The following is a 14,138-nucleotide window of genomic DNA, read 5'->3' as shown; positions in this document are numbered from 1 at the left end:
TGGGCTTCACGTCAGGAGCGTGTTTATCTTTTAAAGCTGTCGAACTCCGTGTGTCCTGGGAGTTTCTTTCTTGATCGAATTTGGATCAGAAAGCCAGACTCACTTAAAGGTCATCCTAGTTCCTTGAAATCATTATAAAAAGTTCACAAATAATCCTGTAAGTTAAAAAGTGAATTTGGGGACTTCCCTGGTGGCGCAGTGGTTAAGAATCCGCCTGCCAATGCAGGGGGACATGGGTTCGATCCCTGGTCCGGGAAGATCCTACATGCAGCCGAGCAACTAAGCCCGCGCACCACAACTACTGAGCCTGCGCTCTAGAGCCTGTGCTCTGCAACTAGAAAAGCCACGGCAATGAGAAGCCCTCTCACCGCAACGAAGAGTAGCCCCCGCTCGCTGCAACTAGAGAAAGCCCGCGCGCAGCATCGAAGACCCAACTCAGCCATAAATTAAAAAAAATAAAAATAAAAGTGAATTTGGGTAAAGGGACTGTCAGAAAATAAGGTTAATTTTCATTCTTCTGTTTAAAATTCATCATACTAAATAGCTAGCAGATATGCCTGGATTAACTGTCATTCACCCTTTCAGCCATCATTTCTACTTACACACACCAAAAAAACGTGAGGGTTATCAGCCACTTCTGTTTTGCTCAGAGCATAAGCAATGTCAGCATGATCCAGCCCTTTAGCTTTCTTTTAAGAAGTGTTTTTATGCCACCATCCAGGGTTATCCAACAGAAACAGAAAAATTCCAGCCTTTCCCCACCCCAGCTGCGACTCTCCCGTTTGAACTAACGATAGATTTACTTCCCAATTATTATACTCCTAATAAAACCTTACTGTGTTTTCCTCAGGCTTCTCCCTGATCTAGTACTGCCCTACCCACCGCAGCACACTTCTCAGTGGCTAGTCACGCTCCGCTCGGCCTTGGTCTGTCTTAAGTCTCTGTTCTCTTATTCCAATGAGGCCAGTAGGAGTATCTTTGTGTCCTCCCCCTCCCTCTCCCCCCCCCCCCATTACCCACTGTGTCCCCTACACACCTTGGACTGCCAGATCTTGGACAAGGGTACCTGCCTTGTCTTACTTCTTTAGAGCTTCAGTGCCTAATTCAATAAAAGTTAGCAGTTGCTAATCACCGTGATAAACAAAGGTCAACAACACATTAATAGAAATTCTCCAGTTTGGGAAGTCCATAATATGCGACTCCTTTATAAGTGCTTTAGTTTCAGCAGATGTTTTATGAGCATTATTTTCAAAGAAGGGTGGGACTTAACGAGATAAGGACAGAGGAAAAATCCAGAAATCAAATATTCTGGGTCCTGGGAAAAATAAGAGCTATTTTTGCAGAATTGGTGCAGTTTCACTCAGTACCACAGCAGTCCATTGCTTCTGATCTTTGAAGCCTCTGGGCCCTTGGCTTCTTGGCGGGGGTGGGAGGTGTGTCTGTGTGTGCACACCTCAGTCATCAGCTCGTTAGTCACCTACACAGAGTGACCTTAGGAGGGCTGCACTTTTCTTCTTGCTCGTATCACAGAGGCTGAATACAGTTCAGCCCTGGCTTTTGAGAATGGCCACCTCCGCTAAAAGGCAGTTTGGAACAAAGATCAGGAAGTTAGGAGAAGTGAAACTGGGCGTGTTTGTGAGTGGTGTTCTTGTTGACGTAGCTTTCGTCTTACAGCCCATGTCTGCAATTTAGGATCTGTGTGGTTGACCGCCAAATAATCTGTCTTACCAGAACCTCTCCCACCCAGGCCTTTGCTATCTGTGCTTATCATTGTAATCAGATCAGTTTTACTGAACCTTGGTAAAATACTGCCTTTGACACCCCTGAGACCAAAGTTAAAAAAAAAAAACAAAACTGTTTTTAAAATTCTATCCATGATCTCACTGATAGTACCAAGTAAAACTGAAAATCGCTTTAAATTTATGTCAGCTCAGCAGCTTCCTCACCAGGCTGCTGGGTTGGAGTGTTGGATTTTTAAACATCATTTGAATCATTTCAAATGATCGTAACAAAACAAGACATTTTATTATATCATTAATAAGAATACTTATCAGAAATAAGTGCCCCTCGATGGATGCAAATCAGCCTTCTGGGGCCATTTATAACTAATGAGAGAATTGCACTGCTTGACTTTAATAATTCACCAAGGAACAGAGAGTAAATAGCAGCAAACATTAATTTTATTGGACAGTTTCATACAAGTTTATGTTTTGAAATAAAAGGGATATGACTTGATTCCTGCCTGCAACCAAAGCACTTAAAAAGGAGTCTCTCATGTTGTTGGCATCTCCAGCTGGAGAACTTGTACTCAGATGCCTTTTTTAATCAGTTGGCACCCTTCTTGCAATAAACAGGAAGCCAAAATATAAATACTTTAAACAGTGATCAAAACTTTCTATTCTATCATGTCCTTTGGCGTATGGCTATGAAATTCCTTATAAGCAAGCATTGTACTTGTCTAGAACAGAAGCTAAGGTATCTAAGAAAGGAAGGACCCTCTTTATAACCATGGATTTTTCAGAACCAAGTAAGGGTTCTTTAACTGCTGGCTCCGTATGTGAAGCCAAGGATAGAGAGGACCTCGTTTTCAGTCGTTAGCCTGAAGACCAGAGTGGGGACCGCTCTGCTGTGTTTCCAAGAATGCGAGAGACACTCTGCACCTGGAAATGAAAGGTTACAGGTGGGTTCGCCCTCCCCAGAGGAGAAAGGGGATGATAAGAGGGAGCCAGTCTAGCCCACGCCCTCTGACCGTGACCCTTGGACAGCACCCTGTGCTCACATGGACCTTCTCTTCTGCCTCTGCACTTGGCACTTCTCGTAAGTGTGTCTTTCTCCCCTGCAACCGGAGCCATAGGACTTAGAAAGCCACCTGCTCCAGGGGGAGCCCCTGGTCTGGGAGAAGATGATAAGGGTGGTCGTGTTCTTGAAATGACTGAGTTTGGGAGCTAGAAGTGACAGTGGCGATCTGCAGCTCCAACACCCTACCACTTTCTATCCGAGACCCTGAAGCCAGAGCAGCTAAGGATGTCGCATGTGGTCACACACCATTAGCCAACAGCCTAGACCAGAGCCCGTGTTCCCCTGCTTCCTGTCTAGTGTCTTTGTTCCCACCTATGACTTTGCCATTTGACGAGCTTCAGTCTACAGAAGGATATGGATAGTAGAAGGTGATTTTTTGTGGCTGTGTGGAGACAGCCCACCAAGAGCATAAAAATAAGTGTTGACCAATTATGATAATAGTGATGATTCCTACTACCTGTTGAGTACTTCAGATTATACCTTGCTTTACATGCACGGATTTTTAATCCTTGTAACACCCTTTGGAGTAGATACTTTGAACACCTCCACGTCATTGTTCAAAGACACAGAGCTAAAGGTACAACCAGGGTGATAGCGTTGAAATAGGTCTTTTTTATCCTTTTTGTATCCATTTGTATCCATTTGTATCCTTTGTGCTGTAGAACTCTTTTTACCTGGAGAAAATTGATATTTGATGGTGAGGCTAATTACTCATATGCCAGGTGGGCCCTAGAAAAGGGAGATGTAAATGGGGAAAGGAATGCCGTGGTGTGACTTCAGAAGTGGCCTTGTTGATGTGGGATTTGGGGATGGGGAGGCTGGATCCTGCTCCAGAAAGTGTACTCTACCTGCCTGGAGTACTTACCATCCACCAAGCACTGTTCTAAGCTTGTTACTTACTTTAACTTAGTTGATCTTCACAGCACGCCTGTGTGGTAGGTTCTATTCGTATCCCCATATTACAGACACGGGAACTGAGGTACAGAGCCACATTTGGGCCCAAGGTGACCGCCTAGGAAGTGGTAGAACCAGGATTCAAATCCAGACAGTCTGGCTCCGGACTGAATCACTACCCGAGGCTGCCTTTCTGGATGAGCTCATTGGCTGGAAGAGTGGGGCAGTGGGTTTGGTAGCAACCTTGAGAGGGTGACTGTTGAGCACACCTTCATCCTGTGCGTGAGCCTGAGAGAGCTTCCCCCAAACATTGTCCTGCCCACGTTTTCTGCCGGGACCCAGAATGATCAGCCACCCTGCTCATGGGGGTTGGCATGTGGGATGTGGAGAAAGGGCCTTTCTCTGCCACATGTGGGTGTCTTCTCCCAAGGCCCTTGGTCATCAGAGCCGTGGGAAATGTTTGCTGTAATGAAGTCTGTTTGCTCGGAACACCTCAGAGGAATATGTGTCAGCACCCCAGGGTGCTGCTCTTTCTTACCTAACCAAAACACAGTCTTATTTTTCCCCTCCCCTGATTGCCTGGGGCTCCCTTGCCAAGCACCTTTCTGTTTCTGAGCCACGCGGGTTCAAAGGGAGGTGCCCACGGCGGCACCTGGTGTCCAGGGCACTGGACATGTGTGTAAACTGGGACAGGTCCCTCTTTGCCCACCTGGCTTAGCAGCCCTTACAGGTGAGAAGGTGGGGAACAAGTGGTTGCGATGTCTCAGGAAAGTGAACCTAAAGCCGTTTGTATTCCCAGCCTTTCCAGCACTTTTGCTTTTGTTTTCAAGTGGCCTGGTCTTCTGATCTGTACTCTCTTCTTCTGAGTTCATCTCTGTTTACGAGGCCGCGCTATTGTTAGAAGCTGTAACAATAAGTCCCTGTTCCCAGAAAGAGTCTTGGATCCTATGAACAAGGACAAGAGTTCAAACTTCCACAGTGGGGTTTTCTGTGACCGGCTTGAACTTTGAGTCTGCAGTGACTTCATCTGAGCTGCAGTGAGAAAAGCTCACTGGGCCTCCTCCTCCCACCTGGCACATTCCTGAGTCCTGAGGCCAGTTCAGTAATGCAGGCCGAGGCCTCGCCTGCCTTTAAGGGTGGTCCCAAAGCTGCTGGCAGCTCCGTGTTGAACTTGCTTTTCCTCAAAGAGTGTGCATCCCTTTGGGAACTACACTTAAGCTCTTCCGTTTTCAAAACACAGTTTGAATCCTAAATGTCTGGGGAATTCCTCTAGTTAATAAATGAAGGAAGTTTAAACCTGTCTATGGTTTTGAATTTGGCATTCTCATTAGGGAAAGTTGAAAAATGCTGGGTGGCTTGCTATCTGGCTGTGAAATCACTGAGATGGATAGTGTTTAATGAACTGGGCATGGATGCAGCATACAGATTGGTCCTGCTGACTTTTTAGATGTTAAAAACATCTAGCATTACAAATGTGTGTGAATGTGTGTCTGTATGTCTGTGTGCATTCCTCAAAACACAGTATTTCATGGGTCTTAAATACTTGAGAGAAGTAAGGCACTAAAGAGGGGAAATTTTTGATGCATGAATGAAGAGCCATGTTTGTGAATATCCACGTGCGCATTTTGTTCTTTATTGCTTGTGTGTTCAATACATAAAGTCTTAGGCTGTTTCCAGATCCTCCTCTGAGCTCACTGGCTTTCAGGAAGTGTATACTGTGGACACAAGATAGGGCAGTTCAGACGTTAAGGCTGCAAGTTGTGAAAAACCAGCGTCGGTGTGAGTGAAATAATAAAAACCGTGAGTTTGAACATTTCAGTGATGCTTTTAGAAATATGAACCAGCCTACAATAAACTTTGGCCCTTTACTTTAAATCATTCAAAAACTTTCTAAAATACCACTACTGCTTAGCAATGTTGGTTAGAAACAGAAGTGACCTCAGTGAGAATATAGAAGGTGTTGTGTTTTTTTTTTTTTAAAGTGAGCAATGGCTAGCATTGTCTTGGTCCCTGGGTAAATCCCGAATTAGGTCTTGGTTTTTAAGGATGCGGGTTATCTTACATCATTAGGCCCATTTCACTGGTAACATCCTTTAGTGGGTAATTAGAAATGCGTCACTCTGCTGAGAGCTTTGCAGGTAAATCCGATGGCAGTGCAGGCCTTGTGGTGTTTGTTTTGATGGGATTCTGGGTGAAGGTTGCTGCTGTTGCGAGCTGCTCCTGCCCTGTGCCCTCCAGGAAGTTCCTGGCTTGGGCTTTGGGCTGGCACCCCTGTCTGTGAGTCATGCAGCTGGCCTGTCCCCTGGGCCACGCTGGGATGCCGCTGCGCTCACGCCCGTCACCGCCTTAACGGCTGCTTGGAACCTTGGCACTAAGGCCCAGCTGGAACATTAACCACTCCCGTTTCTTCTGTCAGTAGCACTAATTGGGTCAGTTTTTCAGGGCCAGTGGAGATACAAGGAAAGAAAACCGTTTTTGCCATTCTTTAACTACCTGTGACTATTTCTAGATTAACATTTTTGTCTACTACTAATTTTTGAGTTTATAAGATGATACCACGTGTGTGTGTGTGTGTGTGTGTGTCTGTGTCTATATATACAGACTTGGTTCAAAAGGAGGCGATACGGGACTTTCCTGGTGGCACAGTGGTTAAGAATCTGCCTGCCAAGTCAGGGGACACAGGTTCGATCCCTGGTCTGGGAAGATCCCACATGCCGAGGGACAACTAAGCCTGTGCGCCACAACTACTGAGCCTGTGCTCTAGAGCCTGGGAGCCACAACTACTGAGCCCACGTGCCACAACTACTGAAGCCTGTGTGCCTAGAGCCCATGCTCTGCAACAAGAGAAGCCACTGCAATGAGGCGCATGCGCACTGCAACAAAGTAGTCCCTGCTCGCCGCAACTAGAGAAAGCCCACGCTCAGCAACGAAGACCAAAAGCAGCCAAAAATAAATATAAATAAAATAAAATAAATAAATTTATTAAAAAAAAAAAAAAAAAGGAGGCGATACCTAACTTAAAACAACTGTATTTTTAAAGTGACAGGTGTTCTCATGAGCTGATGAACGTCTTCCTCACGGAAGCCACCAGTTTTCACCCTAATGCTATGTTCTTCTCCTTCATCTCTGAAATGACTGTATTCCTGGAGGGAATATTTGGATTCTCGTGGTGGAGACGACCTGAAACCAGTTAAAAGTGTGGTCACGGCCGTTTGTCTGCCTGTGACCTGCTTCTTCCACCTCATGCCCCACGGGCTCAGCTTTTCACTCTCTCCGCGTTTACTGTCCTGCATCCTGGGCTGTCGTTACTTCTTGTTTGCAGCCAGAGGCCCAGGGCTTCGGTCATCCCCACTGCCCTCCTCCGTGGTCTCTTGCCCCCTTGGTTTGTGGATACCCTCACTCCAGCCCCGTGGGCTCCATTCCTTGGAAAGACCTGGCCTGATGCCCATTGGAGACAGGCCCCTGGGCAGCCCCGCACCTGCGTCCTGGTCTGACACCTGGTACCAGCTGGCCCTGGACGTGTCTCCTGCGCTGCTGGTCTGGCTGAGCCTCCCTCCAGGCAGAGCTGAGAGCTCCCTTCTCGTGTTCGTTAGAAGCACACTTCCTAGTTGCCATCCTAGCTGGCGGCTGCACAAGGTAGCTGGAGCCATCCCAGGATGGAAGAAATAGAAGGAAAGCCGAGGCAGCTCCGTGTGAGTCAGGACTCTTTGGAAAGAGGCTCGGAGAAGCGCCTGATGTGGGAAGCGATTCTTCCAGCTGTCGCTCTCAGAGCCACTGCTGATGTCCTCATTTACTCAATTGGGACTTTTTCTTCTTTCTTAGTACTTCCATTCATTAACCCTAAAATAAGTATATTAAGAAAGTGAACTTTTTATCGAAGCAGTTTACCTCAGTGAGTTGTACAGTGAATGTTTCTGAGATAGTTGCCAAGCTTTCATGTGTCTCACTAGATGAATTTTATTGTTGTTAAATTTCAAACGGTTCTTCGCCGTGTCTGTCGTAGGGGATGGTGGAGTTGGATGGATCCCGACACCAAAGGCAGGATGCACAGGCACTGGCTCTGCCAGGAGCTCAGCCCTCAGAGGAGGTTGGGTTGTTCCGTGACCCTAAAATCTCAGCATCGGCAGCAACAGAGGTTTGGTTTTTTCACCCACACTGCATGTCCGTCAAGGGCCGGCTGTGCCTCTGCTTCGTGTTGTCAGGGACCCAGGCGGATGGAGAGGTCTCTGTCTGGGATTTTTCTGATTTCGTGGGAGTGGGACGAGAGCTGGACAGCCAAGCACCAGCTCCTAAGCTCTTCCGCCCAGAAGTGGCATGTGTCACTTCTGCCCATGTTGGATCGGCCGAACAAGTCCCGTGGTCAGGTCTGATGTCGATGGGGTGGAAAAATACCATCTTCCTCGAAGAAGAGACAGAATATTTGAAAGTATAATACAGTCCTTCACAAGAGCTTTCCCAGAAGCTTCCAGTCAGGAAGGGACTCTTGTTCTAGTTGATTCTTGAGTTTACTTGGTGTTTTATGGGCTTGTGTGAGAGGCTCAGAAGTGACAGGTGGCATAATCCTCTCCACTGATCGTGGTTGGGCCTTCCTCAGCTGCTGGAGGGGAACCTGGCTGACGGCCTTGTATCTTGTGCACAAGCAGCAGTTCTTTCTGCCTCTGTGCAGAAGGGACAAGAAGGCCTGCAGTTGCTGTCAGAATGAACATCCGCGCTCCCCAGTGCTGGGGCGAGCTGCCCAGCTGCCCACTTAGATGAGCCAGAAGCCCATCCCCTAAGGGTTATTTATCCTCAGAGTTGGGTCACTTAAACAGAGGGCATTTGCAGTCCCCCTCCGTGGCACCAGGGAGTTCATGAAGCAGGAAGTATCTTGATTTTTACGTGTAAGGTCTTAACAAGTTTTTTGTTTTCCACCCTGTGTTACTTTTGTCCATTAAAACTCTCTGCTTTCTTATTGATCCTGAAAATACTAGTGAGGCTCACGTCATGGCTTATATTTTGCCAGAATTCATTATGAATATGAAAAATACCTTCTGTTTAAAATTATGTAAAACAGTAACATTAAAAGGCATCTCTTGAAGCTCAAGTTGTAATTCCGCTTCAGCAAACGTGAAACCTTTGACCCCACACAGTGCGTACAGGGCATAGGCATGCGGGCCCTGGCTAGCAGGACCTTGGTGCCCACCATGGAAGCTGGTTCTTCAGTCTCTCCTGTTGGACAGAAACAGAAAGACACGTAAAGGAAGACTTGCCTCCTGCAGACTTTTAGATGCTGACATTTGTAGAAAGAAAAGGAGTTATAAAATGTGTAAGTGGGGGACTTCCCTGGTGGTCCAGTGGTTAAGAATCAGCCTTCCAATGCAAGGGACGAGGGTTCGATCCCTGGTTGGGGAACTAAGATCCCACTTGCCGCAGGGCAACTACGTCCGCGCCCCGCAACTACTGAGCCCGCGCGCTCTGGAGCCCACGCACCACAACTAGAGAGAAGCCCACAGGCCGCGACTAGAGAAGCCCGCGTGCTGCAGCGAAGGATCCCGCATGTCACAATGAAGATCCCACATGACGCAAATAAGACCCGACACAGCCAAATAAATAAATCGATAAATCAATAATGTGTAAGTGGGCTTGAGAAATCTTAAAGAATGGATCGTTTAGAAAATAGGACCGGACAGGTGGACCTGTTGTCCCTGGTTGCTGTTGCCTCAGGACAGAGTGTAAAAATGACCCCTCTAGAAATGTGTGCTCAGAAAGCAAATTGATTGGATACAGAGGAGTTGGAGTGGGCATCGAGGAAGACACATGTGACCGGCCAGGACTGGTGAATTAAAAAACAAACTTGACAATGAGCGGCTCCTCAGCGAGTGATCAGACCCAGAAAAAAGAGGCTTGCTGAGGTGTTCTGGAGAGTGGAACCGTCACTTCTCTGGAGGGGCCACCAGGCAGCTGAAACCACCTCTGGGTTCAGTGGGAGAGAGAAGCATCTTGCAGAGGGGAGCCAAGCTGGGGTCAGGTGATAACTGGAATGCCTGAAATTACTTAGGTCTACTTGGTAAGTTCCTTGAGATTCCCTGACATTTGCAGTGGCCAAGGCCACCCGAGCACGTACTGAGTGGCTAGCCCAACTCTGGAGAAGGAGAATTCGAGAGAAATAAAGGCCATGTGGCCAAACTTGCAGTTTCAAGAAGCCCCATTTTGCCATTCGTAGAGTAGAGATTACTGAAAACAAAAGCTGATTTTCGTTTGTGGTCCAGAAAAACTGCCAGGACCCCGAGAGAGGCAGAGTCGAGGTTCTGTCAACTCTGGCAAGTTGGATTCCACGTCCTGTCAGCCTGACATCTTGGACATACAGATTAGCTTGGACCTTAAAAGAATTTTGCAGAAAAACGACTGCAAGTGTACTTAATTTAGTGAATACTGTGCATGTCCATCCAGGTGATAGAACATGACTTGCTCACTAGAGCAGGCCTTTCTAAAGTGTGGGGACTTTCGAGCTCTGTTTTAAGTTGCACCTACAAATGTGAAGACTGCAGGAAGGCCCCAGAGCGGGGCTGTCACCCTCCATGGCCCGACTTGCTCTGCTGCGGGAGGGCCGGTGTTAGCAGCACCCTTGGCCTCTGCTCGCTACATACGAGTAGCACCCCTCCCCACTCCACATTGTGCCAACCGAAAATGTCTCCAGACATTGCCAGGTGTCCCCTGCAAGGGGGGAGGGGTGCAGTCGCCCCCCGTTGAGCAGCACAGCTTGAGGGTTTGCCCGTGGAGTCAGGTGGGATGGAGCGGAGGGGTTTATCCCTGAGGAAAGGATATTGGCAATGAGCAGGAGGTGTTGAGCATGTTGGGGCTGTAGCCTGAAGAACAGTGTAATTATTAGTGTACTTGGACCCTCCTCTTAAACAGAGTCAAGGTGTCTGCATTTCCATAGTGTATTTCAGGGAGTGACCAGGACAAATGAGAGTTTGCAGAACTTCCTTTGGTAGCTAATTTTTTTACAAAGATCGTGGAAGGTGCTGATCTGCTCACGCCAGCGCTGTCTCTTCAGTTCTAACACCGCTTGTGCTCCGAAGAGGAGGTCGCGATGGACGGGGGCGGGGGGGGCCCCGCACGCCATCCGAGGATTCCCGGATAACACGTGAGCGGAGGCGTGAGGGGGCGGCTGGTTTCCCTGCACCGTCGCCCGCCCCTGTGACTTGTGTGGCTCTGCGAGCCTTGCCGGGGACAGCTGGTCCGGCTGTGTCCTGATGCGCTGGGCCACCCGCCTCCTCGGCCTTCTCTTCGGCCTCAGCGCCCGCCGCCCACGCCCCCCGCCTGCCCCAGCACCAGGGAACGGCTCTGTGCAAGCGGACCGCACCCGTGTGAGACCTCCTCCCAGCTGACGGACTCTCAGAGTCCAGTGTGTAAAGAAGCTCCTGGGGCCTTGTTAAAAACGCAGTTTCTGGCAGCACCTCCAGAAAGTTTGGTTCAGTGTGTGGGAACCAGGAACTTAGGCTTTTTGAAACAGGTGGCCCACATCCCCCTCTAGGAGCTGGGGGCGTCCAGGGACCACACTCTTAGAAGTAGCACTCTAGAGGGTCTTTTCAACTTCTGGAAGGCAAAAGCACATAAATTCTCCTTTCCTAATCCTCTTATCCTTCCGGGAGACGCCCGGCTGGAGGCCATGGTGTTGAGCCTTTGTGGGACTTGTGCATCTGAGGGAGGTGGTAATAATGAACACGGACGGATATTGGCCAAGAAACTACCCGTGGTGTGGGAGCAAAGTACAGTCTGCTCCGAAGCGTATCGCTTGTTTGGGCCACGTGGGTCAGTGTAGTAAATGTATTATTAATCACAGGAGTTCCTATTTTTTTAGTACTTACTGAACCACAAAGACTATGTAAAGTAAAATCCCTTTGGTGAAGGATTTCTTTAGCTTCCAGGATGGCCTCTCTCAAGACAGGGCGTCTTCACTGTGACATCAGAACGACCACCACCAAGTGCCCCCCCCCCCCCGCCCCCGCCCCCCGCTTCCTGCCCAGAGCAGACTTGTGCTCACTGCCTCACCAACATTTGGATTTTTTTAGGGCCAGAGAGGACCAGACAGACTTCTGTCTGTTTCTGTCTCTGTCTTTCTATATACACACACACATACACATATGCATATGCATGTATGTGTAAAGTTACTGATTCTGAGGTGTAGCCTCAATCATATTCCTCCCAAATGTGATGCAGTAGGAATTACACAGCATCACCTACAAAGGATTCTCACCAAAAATGTTTAAGCTGAATCTAAACTAGCCTTTAGATTTAACCTCCAGTTTCTCTACAGCAGAGGATAGAGAACAAGTTTAAATGGCAACATGAGGAACTAGACAAATTGTGGGGTATCCTGTAAGACAACTGGCCTGGTATCTTCAAAAAAGGCAATGTCAGAGGAAAAAATGCAGGCGGTGCAGGGGTAGGTTAGGGACGGAAGGATTATTTTTGACTAAAAGAGACTAAAGACATAACGAAATGCAATGCATGAGCCTTGACTGAGTCATGGTTTTAAAAAAACAGCTATAAAAATTGAGGCAGGGTAGGGAAATTTGAGTGTGGACCCAGCTTTTGGATATAACGGAATTATTATCAGTTTTCTTGGGTGTGTTAATTGTACTGTGGTCACGGGGGAGAATGTCCTCAGTTTTAGGAGGTGTATGCAAAAGTATTTAGGGGTGAAGTGTCAAGACATCTGTGACTCGTGTTCAAACGGTTCAGAGAGAAGATGTCTGCGTATGAGTGTGAGTGTGAGTGTGTATGCTACGGATCTGTACAATGGATACGGCAACATGTTAACTGGTGTTCCGTATGCGGTGTTCATTGTCCGTTCTCTTCACCTTATATCTATGTTTGCAAATTTTCTTAATGAAGTTGAAAAACAGAACCAAGGTGAGTAAGGTGGTGGTGGTCTTCAAAACGTGGTTTGCAAGGGTCTCCTTCTCAGGCTTTGCTGTTGCTGTTGCTGTTGCTGTGATGGTGGAGAGTGTGGGCATTTGACGCAGCTGTGATTGAAGTGCGCTCGGTCTGCCCCACCTTTCTGGAAGCTGCGACCTTTGTTCCCAGGCTTCTGTACTGTAATCTCCTAGTCAACTGATGCTGGGCGGTTCTGCCTCACGTGCACTGTCTTCCCTTTGCACTGACAGCACGAAGCTGCCAAGGAAAGGATCGCTTTCAGACCCCTTTCAGAGGTGTCAGCTCTGCTCACACCTCCCCCTTCTTTTAAATATTAGGGCTCTTTGGAGAGCTATGTATGACGATTCCCATGGACCACCCATCTGTCACTCCTCCTGGCTCTGTATTCTGACTGTGGTATATTACCCTAGGTTTCTGCAGGAGTCTCGTTTGTTTTGGGTTTTTTTCTTATTCCTTGCTAAGAGGCTTTCCTCTGTGGACCTTTGTGACAATCATAGCATCTTTTTCTGAAAGTCAGAGGGCTGTCCACATTATCCATCAGGGATGTGGTAGTAAAGCCAGGTGTCCTGGAGGGGATATGTATTTAGTGGTCCACGGAGAGAAGATGTTTACATGGAATGTCAACAAGGGTCTGGTCTTACTACAGGATCTTTGGAGGAGTGGGAATCACAGTGAACAGCAGTGTGGTGCTAAGGAGATCTGTGCTGAATCCCTGGGTTAACAAAATCTGTGACAGGGATCTGTTTTCCCACGATGTGGATGTTATCTCAGTACGTGACTTTCCCTGCACACCTGATATGACCAAACTGGGGCATTTTACCAGAGTACAGAGCACTGTAGAAGCCCCTTGCTGCACTTCCAGATTTTCCCCTGTCCCACCGACCCGAGGGCTTTTCTTGGATCCTGAGGAAAGCCAGTTTTTGTCAGTCAGCCTTGCATATTGTGGCTGTTCCTCTAATAGTAGTAATTAGCATATTTGCTGACAAGACCAAAACATCTTATCTCCCTGTTGCAAACAGAAAAATGAAGGCGTCATTCCAGCCACTCTGGTGTGGATGTGAGAATCTGGTATAGTGGAGGGGGGAATTGTTTTAGTACAGATGGACAGGGGACTCGACTTTCTGAATTTAAGCACAGGGGTCCCTAAATAATCCTGCCTCAAATTTGGCATGAACCATTTTGCTAAGCCTGAATGTGCCATCTTCCTTTCTCCTGAAGTTTCACATCCTTTCTCTTTAGAAGTTGCAACCTAATTGCATCCCTGACTCTGAGGTGAGCTTGCTGACCAGAACAGTATACACTTTGCATATTCATTAAGATCCAAGTCACCTGAGAGGTTGTAGCAGAGTCTGAGGTTCTGCAAGAGGACAACTATGTAGAGGTTTTCTATTCATATTGAAAAATTGCCATTCAACAGTAGACGGGCAGGGATTGAGAGCAGCTGCGCCCATCAGTAAACTGGCTTTCTAATCAGATGGGAAGATCTTGTAGAGCCTCATTCTCTCCTAACAAGCAGACTCTCC

At 47.7% G+C, this 14,138-nt stretch overlaps 1 protein-coding gene across 3 annotated transcripts in view; it reads left to right on the top strand.

Annotated features, from left to right (window-relative positions):
* Nucleotides 1–14,138, top strand: part of LHFPL2 (LHFPL tetraspan subfamily member 2) — a 176,592-nt gene that overhangs the window by 134,999 nt on the left and 27,455 nt on the right. The window lies entirely within an intron of this gene.

Source organism: Balaenoptera ricei, chromosome 3 (genome assembly GCF_028023285.1).
Source record: "Balaenoptera ricei isolate mBalRic1 chromosome 3, mBalRic1.hap2, whole genome shotgun sequence".
NCBI classification, from domain to species: Eukaryota; Metazoa; Chordata; class Mammalia; order Artiodactyla; family Balaenopteridae; genus Balaenoptera; species Balaenoptera ricei.
Note: the sequence above shows the minus strand (reverse complement) of the source record. Positions and strands in the feature narration are given on the sequence as shown.